We start from the raw sequence: 22,968 nt of genomic DNA on the forward strand, positions 1-22,968 counted from the left end.
CGCATATTCATGAGATTCCATGTCACATCAAGTTCTTGGTAATTCTCCCCAGAGCCACCAGAATGAACCTGCCATGTTCCTAAGATGCAATGGTCAGTGGAAGTGTGCTATCCAGGCATCCATGTGGGAGTGCTCTTCTACCCAGTATTTCCACATGTGGGACCCTGGAGTGAGCGAACCAGACTGCCACTGAGTGGTAGAAGGGAACCTTCTGTTTGGAGCATCTTAGAAGCACCAACGTGAGAAATCCTTCATGGCCTCTTGACACAACCCCTCCATTTGTCGTTCATCATAGACACAAACTCCAGCATGAGCAAACATCTGACATCCACCCTTATTTAGGTTCTGGATTCTCGTTTCCACCGCTGCACACTGGAACTGTGTTTCACTTGACACTGAATTTAACCATAGCTTGGGTTTAGAATTCCATCATCAGCCCCCTGGTCCACAAGCCCTCTTGAGAGGGAATTTGGGAGCCACATAGCAACATTCTGCATTTCCAACAAAAAGAAATAGCGCCTGGTGAATCTGCCCAGAATCTCCACATGAGTATCAATCTTCTTGGCGCTCGAGGGAATCTTGATTTGTAGGCTGTCCTGGGCACTAGTTCTGTGTCTGACAGCACACCAGGTGCTGAGGCAAGACCTAGTTTCAGCCACCCAGAGATCTGAGTCCATATCCAGCATGTGAGATCGGCCAGGGCCCAAGTCCATCACCTCTATCCATCCTTGGTATTCAGGTATCTGTCCCCAGACCGTTGCTGGAATCCCTGCCAAAGGGGGAACCTGAAGCACAATAGAGAACTCCTCCTTCCTTATGGCAGGAATCCTGACTGTTGATATGGGTGACCAAACCTCAAAGTGGGAGCCAGCTGCATGGCCAAGGAGACAACGCCCACTCATGAGGGCTGCACTGGGTGCAAGCAGCCACTGTGACCCTCAGCTTGAGCATGCCTTCAAACAAATGCTCTCAGTTGCACCTCTAGGATCCCCCATTGAAGGCCTGGTACACCCCTAGGCCCAAATCCTAACTTGGTTGGATTTTCCATGTGCCCATACCCAGAGCCCGTCACTGGAATCCCTGTTTGGGGCACCACTAAGATGGAAAACAACACTCCTCGCTTCCCTGAGAAAGCCACCAAACTACTGTGAGGCCCCAGGAAACTTGAGAAGGAAAATCTCTCATGGTCCCATGAATCCACACCAGCATTCCGAGGCCATCGTGGATACACAATCCAGATACAAGAGACTGTGCTACTACCTTCGAGTCACCTGATTTACAGTTCCTGACGTTCTTCCCTCCAGGTCTATGGATTGGGACTGCAAACACCTCACCGCTAACCCTACCCCGAGTTGGTGTTTGCAGACTTCTCTCCCAAAACCATGGCTCACATGCCCTCCAGGATGGGGCCCCTAGAGTCACACCACAAGACTGTGCCTGCCATCCCCAAGGAAACTGGGCCTATCTCAGTTGCCCAAAACCTCCTGATTAGGAGAAACCAGCAAGGCTCCTGAGCCCACTCCAATATTGGAGGACGCTCTGGATGCAAATGCACAGTCTGAGACACCCTGATCACCTCCATCCAGGCAGACACCCAAGTCAATGGTCCTGAGTCAGATAATTGAAACTGACATGGCCCTAGGACCTCATTGGAAGCCTAGATTAGCTTTTCAGGCATCTGTCCTCAGAGGCCTGTTCTGGAATACCAACTCATGATACAACATATTGTCCCTGAGCCCCACAACAAAAAATCTCCTGTCCCCAGACAGAAGCCGTGCTCTTGGACCTGTGTCCAACCCTCAGGGTATATGAATTCACACAGCCCCTTATTCACCAGAACATTCTAAGACCTCCCTGGTAACAAACCTGCATTGTGACCCATCTTCATGAGGCCCCATGTCAACTCAAGGCTCTGGTACTTCGCCTCAGAGCCACCAGAAAGAACACGCCATGTTCCTCAGCTGCAATGGTCAATGGAGATATGCTTTCCAGGCCTCCATATGGCAGTGCTCTGATACACAAATTTTCCACATGAGAAACTGGAGCAAACAAACCAGACTCCCCCTGTCCAGTAGAAAGAAACTTTGATGTTTGGAGCATCTCACAAGCCCCAGAGTGGGAAATCCTCCATGGCCTCTTGACGCCACCCCTCCATTTGTTGGTCGTCATAGACACAAACTCCAGCCTGAGCAAACATCTGACAACAGTCCATACGCAGGTGCTGATATTCGAATCAGCTGCTGCACAACTGGAACTGCCTTTCACTTGGCACTGAATTTAACCCCAGCTTCGGATTACAATTTCATCCACACCCTACTGGTTCGCCATATCTCTTATAAAGAATTCTGGAGCCACAATGCAACATTCTGCCTTCCACATAGAAAGAAGGACCTAGTGAGTCTGCCCAAAAACTGCACATGAGGATCAAATACTCAGCCCAGGAGGGAACGCCTATTTATCGTTTGCCCTGACCACTAAAGCTGTGTCTGACAGAGCCTGAGCCCCGACCTCGTGTCAGCCACCCAGAGGGTGGGGCCCATATCAAGCATGTGAGACCGGCCATTGCCCAGGGCCATCATCACTACCCACCCTTTGTATTCAGGCATCTGTCCCCTAGAACTTAGCTGGAATCCCTACCAATGCGGGAACCTGAAGCACAGTAGAGAACTCCTTCTTCACAGTAGAGAAATCCTGGCTTTCAGATGTGTGTCCAACCTTCAGAATGGGAACCAGCTGCATGGCCAAATAGACAACGCCCACTCCTAATGGCCTTCTGGGCACAAGCAGGCATTGTGACCCTCAGCTTGAGCATGCTTTCAAACAAACGCTCTCAGGTGCACCTCCAGGATCCCGCATTGCAGGCCTGGTATGGCTCTAGGCCCAAATCCTAACCCTTGGTGGGATTTTCCAAGCACTTAGACCCAGAGCCCATCTCTGGAATTCCTGTTTTGGGGCACGACTAAGCTGGAAAACAGCACTCATCCCATCCCCGAGAAATCCACAAAACTATTGGGAACCGCCAGGATCCTTGAGAGGAAAAATCTCCCATGGACCCATGAGACCACACCTGCATTCCAAGACCATCCTGGAAATTAAATCCAGATACAATAGCCTGTGCTACTGCCTTCGAGTCACCAGATTTACAGTTCCAGACTTGCCACCCTCCAGGTCTATGGATTGGGACTACAATCACCTTGCCGCTAACCCTAACCCTAACCTGAGTTTGTGTTTGCAGACTTCTCTCTCAAAACCATGGCACACATGCCCTCCAGGTTGGGGTCTCTGGAGTCACACAACAGGACTGTGCCTGCAATCCCTGGGGAAACTGCCCGTCACAGTTGCCCAAACCCTCCAGATAAGGGGAAACCTGCAAGGACCCTGAGCCCACCCTAGTATTGGACGCCACTCTGGATGCAAATGCGCAGTCTGAAACACCATGATCACCTGCATCCAGTCAGACATCAGAGTCAATGGTCCTGAGTCAGAAGATTGAACCTGACATTCCCCTAGGACCTCATTCGAAACTTAGATTAGGTTTTCAGGCTTCTGTCCTCAGAGGCATGTTCTGGAATACCAACTTATGATACAACATATGGTCCCTGAGCCCCACAACAGAACATCTCCTGTCCCCAGATGGAATCCGGACTCTTGGACCTGTGTCAAATCCTCTGGCTAGATGAATCCTGTACAGCCCCTTAACCACCAGCACATTCTAAGATCTCCCTGGTAACAAACCAACATTTTGACCCATCTTCATGAGGTTTCATGTCCAATCCAGTCCTTGGTTCTTCGCCTCAAAGTCACCAGAATAAACCTGCCATGTTCCTCCACTGCAATGGTCAATGGAGGTGTGCTTTCCAGGCATCAATGCAGGAGAGCTATGCTATCCAATATTTCCACATGGAGAACCCTGGAGCAAACAAACCAGACTGCCCCTGTCCGGTAGAAGGAAACCTTGCTCTTTGGAGCATCTCACAAGCCTCAGCTTGGGAAATCCTCCATGGTCTCTTGACACAACCCCTCCATTTGTCAGTCATCATAGACACAAACTCCAATATGAGCAAACATCTGACATCCGCCTTTTCTCAAGTGCTGGATAATTGATTCAACCGCTGTGCACTGGAAGTGCCTTTCACTTGACATTGAATTTAACCATAGCTTGGGTTTACAACTCCATCCTCAGCCTCCTGGTCCGCAAGCCCTCTTGATAGGGAATTCTGGAGCTACAGCACAGCATTCTGCCTCCCAATAGAAAGAAAAAGTGCCTGGTGAATCTGTCCAGAAACTCCACATGATGATCATTCTGCTTGGTGCTCAAGGGAACCCCGATTTATAGGCTGCCCTGGGCACGAGTGTTGTGTCTGACAGAGCCCGAGCAAAGACCCTGTGTCAACCACCCAGAGATCGGTGCCCATATCCAGCATGTGAGACCAGCCATGGCCCAAGCCGCCACCTCTACCCATCCTTGGTATTCAGGCATCTGTCCCGAGACCTTTACTGTAATCCCTTCCAGTGGGGGAACTTGAAGCACAATACAAAACTCCTCCTTCCCAATGGCAGGAATCCTGGCTGTTGGGATGGGTGTCCAACCTCAAAGTGGGCACTGGCTGCATGGCCAAGGAGATTACGCCCACTCATGAGGGCCGCCCTGGGCACAAGCAAACAATGTGAAACTCAGCCTGAGCGTGCTTTCAAACAAGCCCTCTCAGTTGACCCAAAAGTATCCCACATTGCAGGTCAGCTATGCTTCTTGGCCCAAATCCTAACACTTAGTGGGATTATCCAGGGGCCCAGACCCAGAGCCCGTCTCTGGAATTCCCTATTTTGGGGAACCTCCAAGATGGAAAACAGCACTCTTCCCATCCCCAAGAAAGCGACCAAACTATTGGGAGCCACCAGGTAACAGAGAGGAAAAACCTCCATGGACCCATTAGAACACACCTGCATTCCGTGGCCATCTTGGACACACAATGAAGATACAAAAGCCTGTGCTACCCCCTTCGAATCATCTAATTTACAATTCCTAAAGATTTGCTTTCCAAGACTATGCATTGGGCCTGCGATCACCTCGCCACTAACCCTAACCCGAGTTTGTGTTTGCAGACTTCCCTCTCAAAACCATGGCTCACATGCCCTCCAGGTTGTGGTATCTGGAGCCACACCTAAGGACTATGCCTGCCTTCCTCAAGGAAACTGCGCCAGTCACTGTTGCCCAAAATCTCTAGATTAGGATAAACCTGAAAGACCCCTGAGACCCCTCAATATTGGAGGCCACTCTGGACTCAAATTCGCAGTCTGAAAAACTCTGATCACCTCCATACAGATACACACCCAAGTCAATGATCTTGAGCCATAAGATTGAAGCTGATATGCCCCCGAAGACTTCATTGGAACACTAGATTAGGTTTTCAGGTATCTGTATTCAGAGACCTGTTCTGGAATACCAACTTATGATACAACATGTGGTCCCTGAGCCACAGAACAGAACATCTCCTGGACCCAGAAGGAATCCGTGCTTGTAGACCTGTGTCAGACCCTCAGGGTAGATGAATCCTACACAGCCCCTTAGCAACCAGCACATTCTATGATCTCCCTGGTAACAAACCAGCATTGTGACCCATCTTCATGTGACTCCATGTCAACTCAAGGCCTTGATACTTCGTCCCAGAGCCACCAGAAGGAACCTGCCATGGTCCTCAGCTGCAATGGTCAACGGAGGTGTACTTTCTAGGCATCCATGCAGGAGTGCTCTGCTACACAAACTTTCCAGATGGGAGACCCTGGAGCAAACTAACCAGACTCCTCCTGTCCGATAAAAAGAAACTTTGAGGTTTGGAGCATCTCAGAATCCTCAGGGTGGAAAATCCTCCATGGCCTCTTGACACAACCCCTCCATTTGTCGGTCATCATAGACACAAACTCCAGCATGAGCAAACATCTGATATCCGCCCATACTCAGGTGCTGATATTGGAATCAGCCACTGCAAACTGGAAATGCCTTTAGATTGCCACTGAATATACCCCTAGCTTCGGATTACAAATCCATCCTCACCTTACTGGTCTGCAAGCCCACTTGATAGGGAATTCTGGAGCCAGAATGCAGAATTCTGCCTTCCCCATAGAAAGAAGAAGGACCTTGTGAGTCTGCCCAGAAACTGCACATGAGGATCAATCCACTTGACCCACGAGGGAACCCTGATTTATAGTTTGCTCTGGCCACTAGTGCTGTGGCAGACAGAGCCTGAGCTCCGACCTCGTTTCAGCCACCCAGAGGGCGGAGCCCATATCCAGTATGTGAGTCCAACAATGGCCCATGTCCGTCATCTCTACCCATCCATGGTATTCAGGCATCTGTACCCTAGAACTTTGCTGGAATCCCTACCAATGGGGGAAACTGAAGCACAATAGAGAACTCCTCCTTCCCCATGACAGGAATCCTGGCTTTGGAATAGGTGTCTAACCCTCAGAATGGGATCCGGCTGCATTGGAAATGAGACCACACCCACTTCTGAAGGCTGCCTGGGCACAAGCAGGCATTGTGACCATCAACTTGAGCATGCTTTCAAATAAATGCTCTCAGTTGCACCTCCAGGACCCACATTGGAGGCCTTGTATGCCCCTAGGCCCAAATCCTAACCCTTGGTGGGATTTTTCATGTGCCCAGACCCAAAGCCTGTCTCTGGAATCCCTGTCCTGGGGCACCCCTAAGATGGAAATCAACACTCTTACTTTCCCTGAGAAAGCCACCAGACTATTGGGACCCACCAGGATCCTTGAGAGGAAAAATCTACCATGGACCCATGAGACCACACATGCATTCTAAGGCCATCCTGGAAATTCAATCCAGATCCAATAGCCTGTGCTACCACCTTTGAGTCACCTGATTTACAGTTCCTGACTTGCTGCCCTCTAGGTCTAAACATTGGGCCTGCGAACACCAGGCTGCTAACCCTAACCTGAGTTTGTTTTTGCAGACTTCTCTCCCCAAACCATGGCTCACATGCTTTCCAGGATGGGGTCTCTGGAGCCACATCAGAGGACTGTGCCTGCCATCCCCATGGAAACTGTGCCCATCACAGTTATAAAAACCCTCCAGATAAGGAGAAAACTGCAAGGACCATGAGCCCACCACAATATTGGACGCAAATGTGCAGTGTGAAATCCCCTGATCACCTCCATCCAGGCAGACACCAGAGTCAATGGTCCTGAGTAAGAAGATTGATCCTCACATGCCCCTAGGAATTCATTGGAACCCTAGATTAGGTTTTCAGGTATCTGTCATCAGAGGCATGTTCTGGAATACCAACTTATGATATAAAATATGGTCCTGAGCCACAAAACAGAACATCTCCTGTCCCCAGATGGAATCCGGGCTCTTGAACTTGTGTCAAATCCTCAGGGTACATGAATCCTGCACAGCCCCGTAGCCACCAGCACATTCTTTTTTTTTTTTTTAAAGATTTTATTTATTTATTTGACAGAGAGAGATCAGAAGTAGACAGAGAGGCAGGCAGAGAGAGAGGTAGAGGGAAGCAGGCTCCCTGCTGAGCAATGAGCCCGATGCGGGACTCGATCCCAGGACTCTGAGATCATGACCTGAGCCGAAGGCAGTGGCTTAACCCACTGAGCCACCCAGGTGCCCCCACCAGCACATTCTTAGATCTCCCTGGTAACAAACCAGCATTGTGACCTATTTTCATGAGATTCCATGTCCAATCCAGTCCTTGGTACTTCGTCTCAGAGCCACCAGAAGGAACCTTCCTCAGGAACAATAGTCATTCCTCAGGAGCAATGGTCAATGCAGGTGTGCTTTCCAGGCATCCATGCAAGAGAGCTATGCTACCCATTCTTTCCACATGGGGGACCCTGGAGCAAACAAACTAGACTGCCCCTGTCTGGTAGAAAGAAACCTTGCTGTTTGGAGCATCTCACAAGCTCCAGCCTGGGAAATCCTCCATGGCATCTTGACGCCGCCCCTCCATTTGTGGGTCATCATAGACACAAACTCCAGCATGTGCAAATATCTGGCATCCACCCTTTCTCAGGTGCTGAGTATTCGATTCAACCACTGCACACTGGAAGTGCCTTTCACTTGATATAGAATGTAACCATAGCTGGGGTTTACAATTCCATCCTCAGCCTCCTGGTCCGCAAGCCCTCTTGATAGGGAATTCTGGAGCCACAACGCAGCATTCTGCCTTCCCCATAGAAACAAGAAGGGCCTGGTGCATCTGCCTGGAATCTCTACATGAGGATCAATCTGCTCGACCCTCGAGGAAACCCCAATTTATAGGCTGCCCTGGGCACCAGTGCTGTGTCTGACAGATCCTGAGCCAAGACCTAGTGTCAGCCACCTGGAGTTCCAGACCCATACCCACGATTTGAGACTGGCCATGGTCCATGTCTGTCACCTCTACACATCCTTGGTATTCCAGCATCTGTCCCCAGACCTTTGCTGGAATCCCTGCTAATGGGGGAACCTGAAGCACAATAGAGAACTCCTCTTTCCCCATGGCAGGAATCCTAGCTGTTGGGATGGGTGTCCAACCCTCAAAGTGGGAGCCAGTTGCATGGCCAAGGAGACCACACACACTCATGAGGGCCACCCTGTCCACAGCAGTCATTGTGACCCTCAGCCTGAGCATGATTTCAAAGAAGCCCTCTCAGTTCCACCTCCAGGATACCGCATGCAAGGCTGGTAAGGCACTAGGCCAAAATCTTATCACTTGGTGGGATTTTCCAAGGTACCAGACCCAGAGCCCATCTCTGGAATTCCTATTTTGGGGCAACCCTATCATGGAAATCAGCACTCTTCCCTTCCCCGAGAAAGCCACCAACTAATGGGAGCCACCAGGATCCTTAGAGAAGAAAAATCTCCCATGGACCATGAGACCACACTGGCATTCTGAGGCCATCCTGGACACACAAGCCAGATACAAAATCCTGTGCTACCGCCTTCAAGGCACCTGATTTACAGATCCTGACGAGCTGTCCTCCATATCTATGCATTGGTCCTGTGATCACCTCACCGCTGACCTTGACCCAAGTTTGTGTTTGCAGACTTCTCTCCCAAAACCATGGCTCATATGTCCTCCAGGCTGGGGTCTCTGGAGCCACACCACAGGACTGTGCCTGCCATCCCCAAGGAAAATGAGTATAAGGAGAAGCCTTCAAGGCCCCTAAGCCTACCCCAATATTGGAGGCCGCTCTAGACACAAATGTGAAGTCTGAAACACCCTGATCACCTGAATCCAGGCAGACACCCGAGTCAATCGTCCCGAGTCAGAAGATTGACCTTGACATGCCCCTAGGACCTCATTGGAACCCTAGATTAGGTTTTCAGGCATCTGTCCTCAGAGAACTGTTCTGGAGTACCAACTTATAATAAAACATATGGTCCCTGATCCCCACAACAGAACCTCTCCTATCCCCAGATTGAAGCCGTGCACATGGACCTGTGTCAAACGCTCAGGGTAGATGAATCCTATTTGGCCCGTAGCCACCAACAGATTCTAAGATCTCAATGGTAACAAGCCAGCATTGTGACCCATCGTCATGAGATTCATGGCCTTGGTACTTCACCCCAGAGCCTCCAGAATGAACCTACTATGTTCCTCAGCTGCAATGTTCAATGGAGGTGTGCTTTCCAGGCATCCATGTGGGAGTGCTCTACTACCCAAACTTTCCAAATGGGGGACTCTCGAGCAATCAAACCAGAATGCCCCTGTCCGGTAGAAGGAAACCTTGCTGTTTGGAGCATCTCACAAGCCCAAGTGTGGGAAATCCTCCATGACCTCTTGTCACCTCCCCTCGATTTGTTGGTCATCATAGACACAAACTCCAGCATGAGCAAACATCTGATGTCTGCCCTTACTCCGGTGCTGGATATTCAAATCAGTTGCTGCACACTGGAAATGCCATTCGCTTGTCACTGAATTTATCCATATCTTGGATTTACAATTCCATCCTCACCCTACTGGTCCACAAGCCCTCATGATAGGGAATTCTGGAGACACAACGCAGCATTCTGCCTTCCCCATAGAAAGAAGAAGGGCCTGGTGAGTCTACCCAGAAACTCCACATGAGGATCAATCAACACAGCCCTCGAGGGAGCCCTGAATTATAGACAGCACTGGCCCCTAGTGCTGTGTCTTACAGGGCCTGAGCCCCGACCTCGTGTCAGCCACCCAGAGGGCGGGGCCCATATCCAGTATGTGAGACAGACCAAGGACCAGAGCCGTCATCTCTCCCCATCCTTGGTATTCAGGCATCTGTCTCCAGACCTTTCCTGGAATCCCTACCACTGGGGGAACCTGAATCACAATAGAGAAATCCTCCTTCTCCATGGCAGGATTCCTGGTAGTTAGGAATGGTGTCCAGCACTCAGAGTGGTAGCCTACTGCATGGCCATTGAGACCACGCCCACACCTGAGGGGCACCCTGGGCAAAAGCTGGCATAGTGACCCTCAGCCTGAGCATGCTTTCAAACAAATGCTCTCAGTTTTACCTTCAGGACTTGCATTGGAGGCCTGGTAAACCCCAAATCATAACCCTTAGTGGGTATTTCCAGGTGCCCAGAGCGAGAGCACATCTCTGCAATCCCTATTATGGGACACCCTTAATATGGAAAACAGAACTCTTCCCTCTCTGAGAAAGCCACCAAACTACAGGGATCCGAAAGGATACTTGAGAGGAAAAATCACCCATGGACCCCTGAGACCACACCTGCATTTCTAGTACATCGTGGATACACAATCCAGATACAAAAGCCTGTGCTACCACGTTCGAGGCACACAATTTACAGTTCCCGACAAGCTGTCCTCCAGGTCTATGCATTGGGCCTATGAACATCTCGCCACTAAACCTAACCCATGTTTGTATTTGCAGACTTCCCTCCCAAAATCATGGCTCACATGCCCTCCAGGATGGGGTCTCTGGAGCCACACCACAGGACTGTGCCCACCGTTGCCAAGGAAGTTTGTGCCCGCCAAAGTTGCCCAATCCTTCCAGATTAGGAGAAACTTGCAAGGCCCCTGAGCCCACCCCAATACTGTTTGCCACTCTGTACACAAATGCACAGTCTTGAACACCCTGATTGCCAACATCTAAGCAGACATTGAAGTCAATGGTCCTGAGTCAGAGGTTTGAAACTGACATTCCCCTAGGATTTCATTGGAACCCTAGATTAAATTTTCAGGCATTTGTCCTCAGAGGCCTGTTCTGGAATACCAACTTATGATACAACATGTGGTCTGTGAGCCCCACAACAGAACATCTCTGGTGCCAGAAGGAAACCGTGTTCTTCGACTGGTTGGATAGATGAATCCTACATGGTCCCTTAGCCACCAGCACATTGTAAGATCTCCCTGGTAACAAACCTGCATTGGCTCCCATCTTCATGAGACTCCCTGTCAGCTCCAGGCCTTGGTACTTCTCCCCAGAGCCGCCAGAACGAACCGGCCATGTTCCTCAGCTGCAACTGTCAATGGAGGTGTGCTTTTCAGGCACCCATGCGGGAGTGCTCTGCTACCAAAACTTTCCACATGGGGGACCCTGGAGCAAATAAATCAGACTCCCCCTGCCTGCTAGAATGAAACCTTGCTCTTTGGAGCATCTCACATGCCCCAGCGTGTGAAATCCTCCATGGCCTCTTGAGAACACCACTCCATTTGTCAGTCATAATAGACAAAAACTCCAGCATGAGCAAACATCTGACATCCACCTTTACTCCGGTGTTGGATATCTGGAATCAGCCACTGCACACTGGAACTGCCTTTGGCTTGGCACTGAATTGAACTGTACCTTGGGTTTACAATTCCATCCTCACCCAACTGGTCTCCAAGCCCTCTTGATAGGGAATTCCAGAGCCACAATGCAGCTTTTTGCCTTCCCCTTAGAAAGAAGAAGGGTCAGGTGATTCTGCCCAGAAACTCTACATGAGGATCAATCTGCTCAGCCCTCCAGGGATCCCCGATTTATAGTCAGCCTTGGCCACTAGTTCTGTGTCTGACAGAGCCTGAGCCCTCAACTCATGTCAGTCACTCAGCGAGTCGGGCCCGTATACAGTAGGTGAGACCGGCCATGTCTCAAATCCCTCATCTCTACCCATCCTTGGTATTCAGGCATCTGTACCTAGACATTTGCTGGAATCCCTAACAATGGGGGAACCTGAAGCACAATAGAGATCTCCTCCTTCTCCATGGCAGGAATCCTGGTAGTTGGGATGGGTGTCCTACCTTAAAGTGGGAGCCAGCTTCATGGACAAGGAGACAACGCCCACTCATAAGGGCCGCCCTAGGCACATCAGGCAATGTGACACTCAGACTAGTATGCTTTCAAACAAATGCTCTCAGTTGCACCTCCAGGTCATGCATTGCAGGCCTGGTACTCCCCTAGGCCCAAATCCTAACCCTGGTGGGTTTTCCAGGCACCCAGACCCACAGCCTGTCTCTGGAATCCCTGTTTGGGGAAGCTCTAAGGTGGAAAAGAGCACTCTTCCCTTCAAAGAGGAAGCCACCATACTACTGGGAGCTGCCAGGATCCTTAGAGAGGAAAAGTCTCCCATGGACCCATTAGACCACACCTGCATTCCAAATCCATCATGGATACACAATCCAGATACAAAAGCCAGTGCTACCACCTTCAAGGCACCTGATTTACAGTTCCTGACGATCTGTCCTCCAGGTATATGCATTGGTCCTATGATCACCTCGCCATTAAACCTAACCCGAGTTTGTATTTGAAGACTTCTCTCTCAAAACCATGGCTCACATGCCCTCCAAGATGGGGACTCTGGAGCCATACCACAGGATTGTTCCCGCCCTCTCCAAGGAAACTGTGCCCATCAACGTTGCCCAAACCTTCCAGATTAGGAGGAATCTGCAAGGCCCCAGAGCCCACCCAAATATTGGAGGCCGCTCTGTACACAAATGCAAAGTTGGAAACACCCTGATTTCCTACATCTAGGCAGACACCGAAGTCATTGGTCCTGAGTCAGATGATTGAACCTGACATTCCCCTAGAACTTCATTGGAATGCTGGATTAAGTTTGCAGGCATCTGTCCTCAGAGGCCTGTTCTGGAATACCAACTTATGATACAACATTTGGCCCGTGAGCCTCACAACAGAACATCTCCAATCCCCAGAAAGAAACCGTGTTCTTTGACTGGTGTCAAACCCTCAGAATAGATGAATCCTACATGGCCCCTTACCCACAAGCATATAGTATGATCTCTTTGGTAACAAACCTGCATTGTGACCCATCTTCATGAGACTCCATGATACTCCAGGCCTTGGTACTTTGCCCTAGAGTAAACAGAACAAACATGCCATGTTCCTCAGCTGCATTGGTCAATGGAGGTGTGCTTTCCAGACATCCACGTGGGAGTGCTATGCTACCCAAACTTTTCACATGGGGGAATCTGGCGTAAACAAACCAGACTACCCCTGTCCGGTAGAAGGAAACCTTGCTGTTTGGAGCATCTCACAAACCCCAGCATGTGAAATCCTCCTTGGCCTCTTGACTCCACTCCTCCATTTGTCGGTTACTATAGACAAAAACTCTAATGTGAACAAACATCTGATATCCACCCTTATTTTGATGCTGGATGTCTCGAATACAACACTGCACATTGGAACTGCCTTCCGCATGGCACTAAATTAAACAGTAGCTTGGGTTTACAATTCAATCCTCACGCGACTGGTCCACAAGCCCACTTGATAGGGAAATCTGGGGCCACAACGCAGCATTCTGCCTTCCCCATAAAAGAAGAAGTGCCTGGTGAGTCTGCCCAGAAACCCCACATGAGGATCAATCAGCTCGGCCCTCGAATCAACCCCGATTTTAAGGCTGCCATGGCCACTAGTGCTGTGTCTGACAGAGCCTGAGCCCCGACCGAGTTTCAGCCGCCAGAGAGCGGGCCCCATATCTAGCATTTGGTCATGGCCCAAGTACGTCATCTCTAACCATCCTTGGTATTCATGCACTTGTCTGCAGACCTTTTCTAGAATCCCTGCCAATTGGGTAACCTGAAGCAAAATAGAGAACTCCTCCGTCCACAAGTCAGGAAACTTGGCAGTTAGGTTGGGTGTCCGGCCCTCAAAGGGGGAGGCAGTTACATCATCAATGAGACCACACCTACTCCTGAGGGCCACCATGGGTGCAAACAGGCATTGTTACCCTCAGCCTAAGCATGCTTTCAAACAATCACTCAGTTGCACAATCATGATCTGACATTGCAGGCCTCATACCCACCTAGGCCCAAATCCTATCCCTTGGTGGGATGTCCCAGATGCCCAGAACAAGAGCCCATCTCTGGAATCCCTGTTTTGGGGCACCCCAAGATGGAAAACAGCACTCTTCCCTTCCCCGAAAAAGAAACCAAACTATGGAGAGCCGCCAGGATCCATAGACTCCCATGGACCCATGAGACCACACCTGCATTCTGAGGCCATCCTGGACTCACAATCAAGAGAGAAAAGTCTGTGCTACTGCCTTCCATAACCATAATTAAAATTCCTGACGAGCTTCCCTCCAGGTCTACGCATTGGGCCTGCAATCACATTGCTAAAAATTCACTAACCTGAATTTGTGTTTCCAAACTTCTATCCTAAAACCATGACTCACATGCCCACCAGAATGGGATCTCTGGAGCCACACTACAGAAGTCTGGCTGCCATCCCCAAGGACATTGTGTGTATCAGAGTTGCCAAGTCCTTCCAGATTAGGAGAAACCTGGAAGGCCCCTGAGCCCACCCCAATATTGCCGGCCACTTGGGACGCAGATGCACAGTCTGAAACACCCTGATCACCTACATCCAGGGAGACAGCCATGTAAATGATTGTGAGTTAGAAGATTGAACCTAAATGCCCCTAGGCCCACAATGGAACCCCATTAGGTTTTCAGGCATCTGTCCTCAGGGGCCCTGACCGAGTTTCAGCCACCAGAGAGCGGGCTCCATATCTAGTATTTGGAATGATCATGGCCCAAGTACGTCATCTCTACCCCTCCTTGGTATTCAGGAACCTGTCCCCAGAACTTGGCTGGAATCCCTGCCAATGGGGGAACCTGAAACACAATACAGATCTCCTTCTTCCTGATGGCAGGAAACTGGGCTCTTGGGACGGGTGTCCAACCCTTAAAGGGGGAGCCAGTTGCAAGACCAATGAGACCACGCCCACTCCTGAGGGCCACCCTGGGCACAAACAGGCATTGTGACCCTCAGTCTAAGCATGCTTTCAAACAATCCCTCTCAGTTGAACCACCATGATTTCGCATTGCAGGCCTCATACGCCCCTACACTGAAATCCTAACCCTTGGTGGGATGTCCGAGACGCCCAGACCCAGAGCCCGTCTCTGGAATCTCTGTTTGGGGCACCTCTAAGATGGAAAACTGCACTCTTCCCTTCCCCGAAAAAGCCACCAAACTATGGAGAGCCACCAGGATCCACAAAGAGGAAAAGTATCCCATGGACCCATGAGACCAAACTTACATTCTGAGGCCATCCTAGACACACAATCCAGAGAGAAAAGCCTGTGCTACTGCTTTCCACTCACCCTAATTAAAGTTCCTGACGAGCTGTCCTGCAGGTCTACGCATTGGGCCTGCGAACACATCGAAACAAAGTCTCTAACCCAAATTGTGTTTCCAGACTTCTCTCCCAAAACCATGCTCACATGTCCACCAGAATGCGATCTCTGGCGTCACATTACAGAACTCTGGCTGCCATTTCCAAGGACACTGTGCATAAAAGAGTTGCCCAAACCTTCCAGATTAGGAGAAACCTGGAAGGCCCCTGAGCCCACACCAATATAGACAGCTGCTCTGGACGCAAATGTGCAGTCGAAAACACCCTGATCACCTACATCCAGGTAGACAGCCAAGTCAATGATCATGAGTTAGAAGACTGAACCTGAAATGCCCCTAGGAGTTCAATGGAACCCCATTAGGTTTTCAGGCTCTGTCCTCAGGGGCCTGTTCTGGAATACCAATTAATGACACATCATGTCGTCCCTGAGTCACACAACAGAACATGTCATGTCCCCAGAAGGATACCGTACACGACCTGAATCAAAACCTCAGGGTAGGAGAATCCTGCATGACTACTTAGCAACCAGCACATTCTAAGATCTCCTTGGTAACAAACCAGCATTGTGGCCCATCTGAAAGAGATTCCACGTCAACTCAAGGCCTTGGTTCTTCGCCCCAGAACCACCAAAAAGAACCTGCCATGTTCCTCAGCTGCAATGGTCAATGGAGGTGTGCTTTCCAGGCATCCATGCCAGAGAGCTCTGCTTCACTAACTTTCCACATGGGGGAACCTAGACCAAACCAGACTTCACCTGCCCAGTAGAAGGAAGCCTTATGTTTGGAGCCACTCATAAGCTTTAGCATGTGAAGTCCTCCATGGGCTCTTGACGCCACCCCTCCATTGGTCAGTCATCATGGACACAAACTCCAGTGTGAGCAAACACCTGACATGAACACTTTTCCGGTGCTGGATGTCTGGAATAAACTGCCGCACATTGGATCTGCCTTCTGCTTGGCACTGAATTGACCTGTAGTGAGTGTTAACAATTCCATTTTCACCCGACTGGTCCCCAAGCCCTCTTGATAGGGAAATCTGGAGCCACAACGCAGCATTCTGCCTTCCCCTTCGAATGAAGAAGTGCCTGGTGAGTCTTCCCAGAAACCCCACATGAGGAACAATATGCTCGTCCCTCAAGACAACCCCGATTTATAGGCTGCCATGGCCACTAGCACTGTGTATGAAACAGCCAGAGCCCCTACCGAGTTTCAGCCACCAGAGAGCGAGACCCATATCTAGAATTTGGGATGATCATGGCCCAAGTACGTCATCTCTACTGATCCTTGGTATTCAGGCACTTGGCCCCAAACCTTGGCAGGAATCCCTGCCAATGGGGGAACCTGAAGCACAGTTGAGAACTCCTCTTTCCTCAAGGCAATAAAGCTGGCTGTTGGGATGGGTATCAAATCCTCAAACGGGGAGCCAGTCACAGGAACAATGAGACGACAGCCACTCGTGAGAGATGCCCTGGACACAATCAGGCATTGTGACCCTCAGTCTGAGTACACTTTCAAACAATTCCTCTCAGTTTCACTGTCATGATCCCACATTACAGGCCTGGTACGCCTGTAGGCACAAATCATAAAACTTGGTGGGTTTTTCCAGGTGCCCAGACCCAGAGCCCGTCTCTGGAATCCCTGTTTTGGGGTACCCCTAAGATGGAAAACAGCACTCTTCCCTTCCCTGAAAAAGCCACCAAACTATGGGGAGCCACCAGGATCCATAGTGAGGAAAAGTCTCCCACGGACCGATGAAAACACACCTGCATTCCGAGGCCAACCTGCACACACAATCCAGAGAGAAGAGCCTATGCTACTGAATTCCAGTTCCCCTAATTAATGTTCCTGACGAGCAGCCCTACAGGTGTACGCATTGGGCATGCGAACACATCGAACCAAAGTCGGTAACCCGAATTGTGTTTCCAGACTTCTATCCAAAAACCATGGCTCACCTGCCCACCAGCATAGGATCTCTGAGCCACACCACAGAACTCTGGCTGCCATTCCCAAGGACACTGTGCATAAAAGAGTTGCCCAAACCTTCCAGATTAGGAGAAACCTGGAAGGCCCCTGAGCCCACCCCAATATTGCCGGCCACTCTGGATGCAGATGCGCAGTCTGAAACACCCTGATCACCTACATCCTGGGAGACAGCCAAGTCAAAGATCGTGAGTTAGAAGATTGAACCTGAAATGCCCCTAAGCCCTCAATGGAACCCGATTAGGTTTCCAGGCATCTGTCCTCTGGGGCATGTTCTGGGATACTAATTTATGACATATCATTTGGCCCATAGCCACACTACAGAACATGTCCTGTCACCAGAAGGATACCGTGCTCTTCGACCTGTGCCAAAGCCTCGGGGTAGGAGAATCCTGCATGGCACCTTAGCAACCAGCACATTCTAAGATCTCCTTGGTAACAGAGCAGCAATGTGGCCCATCTGCAAGAGATTCCATGTCAATTCAAGCCTTGATACTTCACCCGAGAGCCACCAGAACGAACCTGCCATGTTCCTCAGCTGCAATGGTCAATGGAGGTGTGCTTTCCAGGCATCCATACCGGAGAGCTCTACTTCACTAACTTTCCACATGGGGGAACCTAGAGCAAACAAACCAGACTTCACCTGCCCAGTAGCAGGAAGTCTTATGTTTGGAGCCACTCACAGGCTTCAGCGTGTGAAATCCTCCATGGCCTCTTGACTGCACCTCTCCATTGGTCGGTCATCATAGACACAGACTCCAGTATGAGCAAACACCTGACATGAACACTTTTCCGGTGCTGGATGTCTCGATATACCACTGCACATTGGAACTGCCTTCCACTTGGCACTGTATTGACCCATAGCGTGTGTTAACAATTCCATCCTCACCCGACTGGTCCATAATCTCACTTGCTAGGGAAATCTGGAGCCACAACGCAGCATTCTGCCTTCCCCATTGAATGAAGAAGTGCCTGGTCAGTCTGCCCAGAAAACCCACATGAAGATCAATCTGCTCGGCCCGCGAGTCAACCCCGATTTATAGGCTGCCATGGCCACTAGTGCTGTCTGAAAGGGCCTGAGCCCCTACCGAGCTTCAGCCACCAGAGAGTGAGACCCATATCTAGCATTTGGGATGGTCATGGCCCAAATACGTCATCTCTACCAATCCTTGGTATTCAGGCACCTGTCCCCAGACCTTGGCAGGAATCCCTGCCAATGGGGGAACCTGAAGAACAATAGAGAACTCCTCTTTCCCCAAGGCAATAAACCTTGCTGTTGGGATGGGTGTCAAAACCTCAAAATGGGAGCCAGTTACAGGGCCAATGAGACCATGCCCACTCCTGAGGGCTGCTCTGGACACAAACAGACATTGTGACCTTCAACCTGAGCATGATTTAAACAATCTCTCTCAGTTGCACCGCCATGATCCCGCATTGCAGGCCTGGTACCCCTCTAGGCACAAATCATAAAACTTGGTGGGATTTTCCAGGTGCCCAGACCCAGAGCCCATCTCTGGAATCCCTCTTTTGGGGCACCCCTAAGATGGGAAACAGCACTCTTCCCTTCCCCGAAAAAGCCAACAAACTATGGGGAGCCACCAGGATCCACAGAGAGGAAAAGTATCCCATGGACCCATGAAAACACACCTGCATTCCGAGGCCATCCTGGACACACAATCCAGAGAGAAAAGCCTGTGCTACCCACTTACAGTCAGCCTAATTACAGTTCCAGACGAGCTGCCCTCCAGGTCTATGCATTGGGCCTGCAATCACATTGCCTCTCACCCTAAACCAAATTTGTGTTTGCAGACTTCTCTACCAAAACCATGGCACACATGCCTTCAAGGATTGGGTCTCTGGATCCACACAACACTACTGTCCCTGGCATCCCACCAAAATTGTACCCGTCCCAGTTGCCCAAACCTTCTAGATTAGGAGAAACTTGCAAGGCCCGTGAGCATGCCCCAATATTGGCAGACTCTCTTAACGCAAATGGGCAGTCTGACACACCCTGATCACCTACAGCCAGGAAGACAGTCAAATCGATGGTTCAAGTCAGAATAGTGAACCTAACATGCCCTAGGACGTCATTGGAACCCTAGATTCGGTTTTCAGACATCTGTCCTCAGAGGCCTGTTCTGGAATGCGAACTTATGATACAACATGTGGTCCCTGGGCCACACAACAGAATATCTCCTGTCTTCAGAAAGAAACTGTGCCCTTCCATCTATGCGAAAGCCCAGGGTAGTAGAATCCTGCACAGCACCTTAGCCACCAGCACATTCTAAGGTCTCCCTGATAACATACCAGCATTGTGGCCCATCTGAAAGAGATTCCATGTCAACTCAAGGACTTGGTACTTCGCTACAGAGACACCAGAACGAACCTGCCATATTCCTCAGCTGCAATGGTCAATGGAGTTGAGCTTTCCAGTTATCCTTGTGGTAGAGTTCTGCTACCCAAACTTTCCCCATTGGGGACGCTGGAGCAAATAAACCAGACTCCACCTGTCCGGTAAAAGGAAACCTTGATGTATGGAGTAGCTCATAAGCCTCAACGTCAAAACCCCTCCATGGCCTCTTGACGCCACCCCTCCCTTTGTCAGTCATCATAGACATAAACTCCAGTGTGAGCAAATATCTGACATCCGCCCTTACTCAGGTGCTGGATATTTGAATAAGCACCAACACATAGGAGCTGCCTTCCAATTGGCACTGAATTGATCCGTAGCTTGTGTTTACAATTCCATCCTCACTCCACTGGTCCCCAAGCCCTCTTGATAGGGAATTCTGGAGCCACAACGCAGCATTCTTCCTTCCCTATAGAAAGAAGTGCCTGGTGAGTCTGGCCAGAAATCCCATCTGAGGATCAATCTGCTTGGCCCATGAGGGAACCCCGAATTAAAGGTTGCCCTGGCCACTAGTGTTGTGTCTGACAGAGCCTGAGCCCTGATCTAGTGTCAGTCACCAGAGAGTGGGACCCACATCTAGCATTTGGGATTGCCATGGTTCAAGTACGTCATCTCTAGCCATCCTTGGTATTCAGGCACCTGTTCCCAGACCTTGGATGGAATCCCTGCCAATGGGGGAAATTGAAGCACAATTGAGAACTCCTCCTTCCTCGTGGCAGGAAATTTGGCTGTTGGGACGGGTGTCCAAACCTCAAAGACGGAGCCAGTTACAAGACCAATGGGACCATGCCCACTCCTGAGGGCCACCCTGGGCACAAACAATCATTGTGACCCTCGGCCTGAGCATGCTTTCAAATAATTCCTCTCAGTTGCAGCACCATGGTCCCACACTGAAGGCCTCATACGGCCCTCGGCCCTAATCCTAACACTCGGTGGGATGTCCCAGGCGTCCAGAACCAGAGCCCATTTCTGGAATCCCTGTTTTGGGGCACCCATAAGATGGAAAACAGCACTCTTCCCTTCCCCAACATAGTCACCAAACTATGGAGAGTTGCCAGTATCCATACAGAGGAAAAGTCTCCCATGGACCCATGAGACCGCACCTGCATTCCGAGGCCATCCTGGACACACAATCCAGAGAGAAAAGCCTGTGCAACTGCCTTCCAGTCACCCTAATTAAAGTTCCTGATGAGCTGCCCTCCAGGTGTATGCATTGGGTCTGCGATCACATCGTCACAAATTTGCTTACCCAAATTTGTGTTTCCAGACTTCTATCCAAAAACCATGGCTCACATGCCCACCAGAATGGGATTTCTGGAGCCACGCCACAGAATTCTGGCTGCCATCCCCAAGGAGACTGTGCATATCCGAGGTGCCCAAACCCTCCAGATTAGGAGAAACCTGGAAGGCTCTTGAGCCCACCCCAATATTGACAGCTACTCGGGATGCAAATGCACAGTCTGAAACACTCTGATCACCTACACCCAGGGAGATAGCCAAGTCAATGTTCGTTAGTTAGAAGATTGAACCTGAAATGCCTCTATGCCCTAAATGGAACACCATTAGGTTTTCAAGCATCTGTCCTCAGGGGCTCTAACCGAGTTTGAGTCACCAGAGAGAGGGCCCCATATGTAGCCTTTGGGATGATCATGGCCTAAGTACGTCATCTCTACACTTCCTTGGTATTCAGGCAACTGTCCCCCAACCTTGAGTGGAATCCCCGCCAATGGGGAAACCTGAAACACAATACAGATCTCCTCCTTCCTCATGGCAGGAAACTGGGCCCTTGGGAAGGTTGTTCAACCCCCAAAGTGGGAGCCAGCTACATGGACAATGAGACCACGGCCACCCTGAGGGCCGCCCTGTCCACAAACAGGTATTGTGACCCTCAGCCTGAGCATGCTTTCAAATAAGCCCTCTCATTTGCACCAACATGATTCTGCATTGTAGGCCTGGTATGACCTTAAGCCCAAATCCTAAACCTTCATGGGATTTTCCAGGGACCCTGATCCAGAGCTCGTCTCAGGAATCCCTATTTTGGTACACCCCTAAGATGGAAAACTGCACTCTTCTCTTCCCCAAAAAAGCCACCAAACTGTGGACAGCCACCAGGATCCTAAGTGAGGTAACATCTCCCATGGACCCAAGAGACCACACTTGCATTCAGAGACCATCCTGGACACACAATCCAAATAGAAAAGCCTGTGTTATCGCCTTCCAGTCACACTAATTACAGTTCCTGACGAGCTGCACTCCAGGTCTACGCATTCGGCCTGCAATCACCATTTCACTTACCCTAACCTGCATTTGTGTTTGCAGACTTCCCCCCCCCAAAACCATGGCTCATATGCCCTCAAGGATAGGGTCTCTGAATCCAGGCCACAGAACTGTGCCTGCCATCCCCAAGCAAACTGTGCCCATCAAAGCTGCCCAAACCTTCCAAGTTAGGAGATGCATGCAAGGCCCTGAACCCACCCCAATATTATCGGCAACGCTGGACGCAATTGCACATCTGAAACACCCTGATCACCTACATCCAAGCAGGCAGCCAAGTCAATGTTCCTGAGTCAGAAGATTGAACCGGACATGCCCCTAGGACTTCATGGGAACCCTGGATTAGGCTCTCAGGCATCTGTTTTCAGGGTCCTGTTCTGGAATACCAACTTAGGATACATGTGGTCCCTGAGCCACAAAACTGAACATCTCCTGTCCCCAGAAGGAAACTGTGCCCTTCAACCTGTTCCAAACCCTCAGGGCTGGAGAATCCTGCACATTACCTTAGACACCAGCACATACGCTAATTTGTGATTTGCTCCAAACCACAAGGTTTCCATCTGCAGGACAGTCGAATCCTGTTGAATGGCTCCAGGATGTCCCATACGGAAGGACTGGAGAGCAGGGTTCAAAGGATTGATGCCTGTACACCAAACCTCGCATTCCCATTGGCTATTAGTGACAAGATATGTTTGAACTGCTTGCTTTGGGGCAAG

This window comes from Neovison vison, chromosome 2, assembly GCF_020171115.1.
Source record: "Neovison vison isolate M4711 chromosome 2, ASM_NN_V1, whole genome shotgun sequence".
In the NCBI taxonomy this organism is placed as follows: Eukaryota; Metazoa; Chordata; class Mammalia; order Carnivora; family Mustelidae; genus Neogale; species Neogale vison.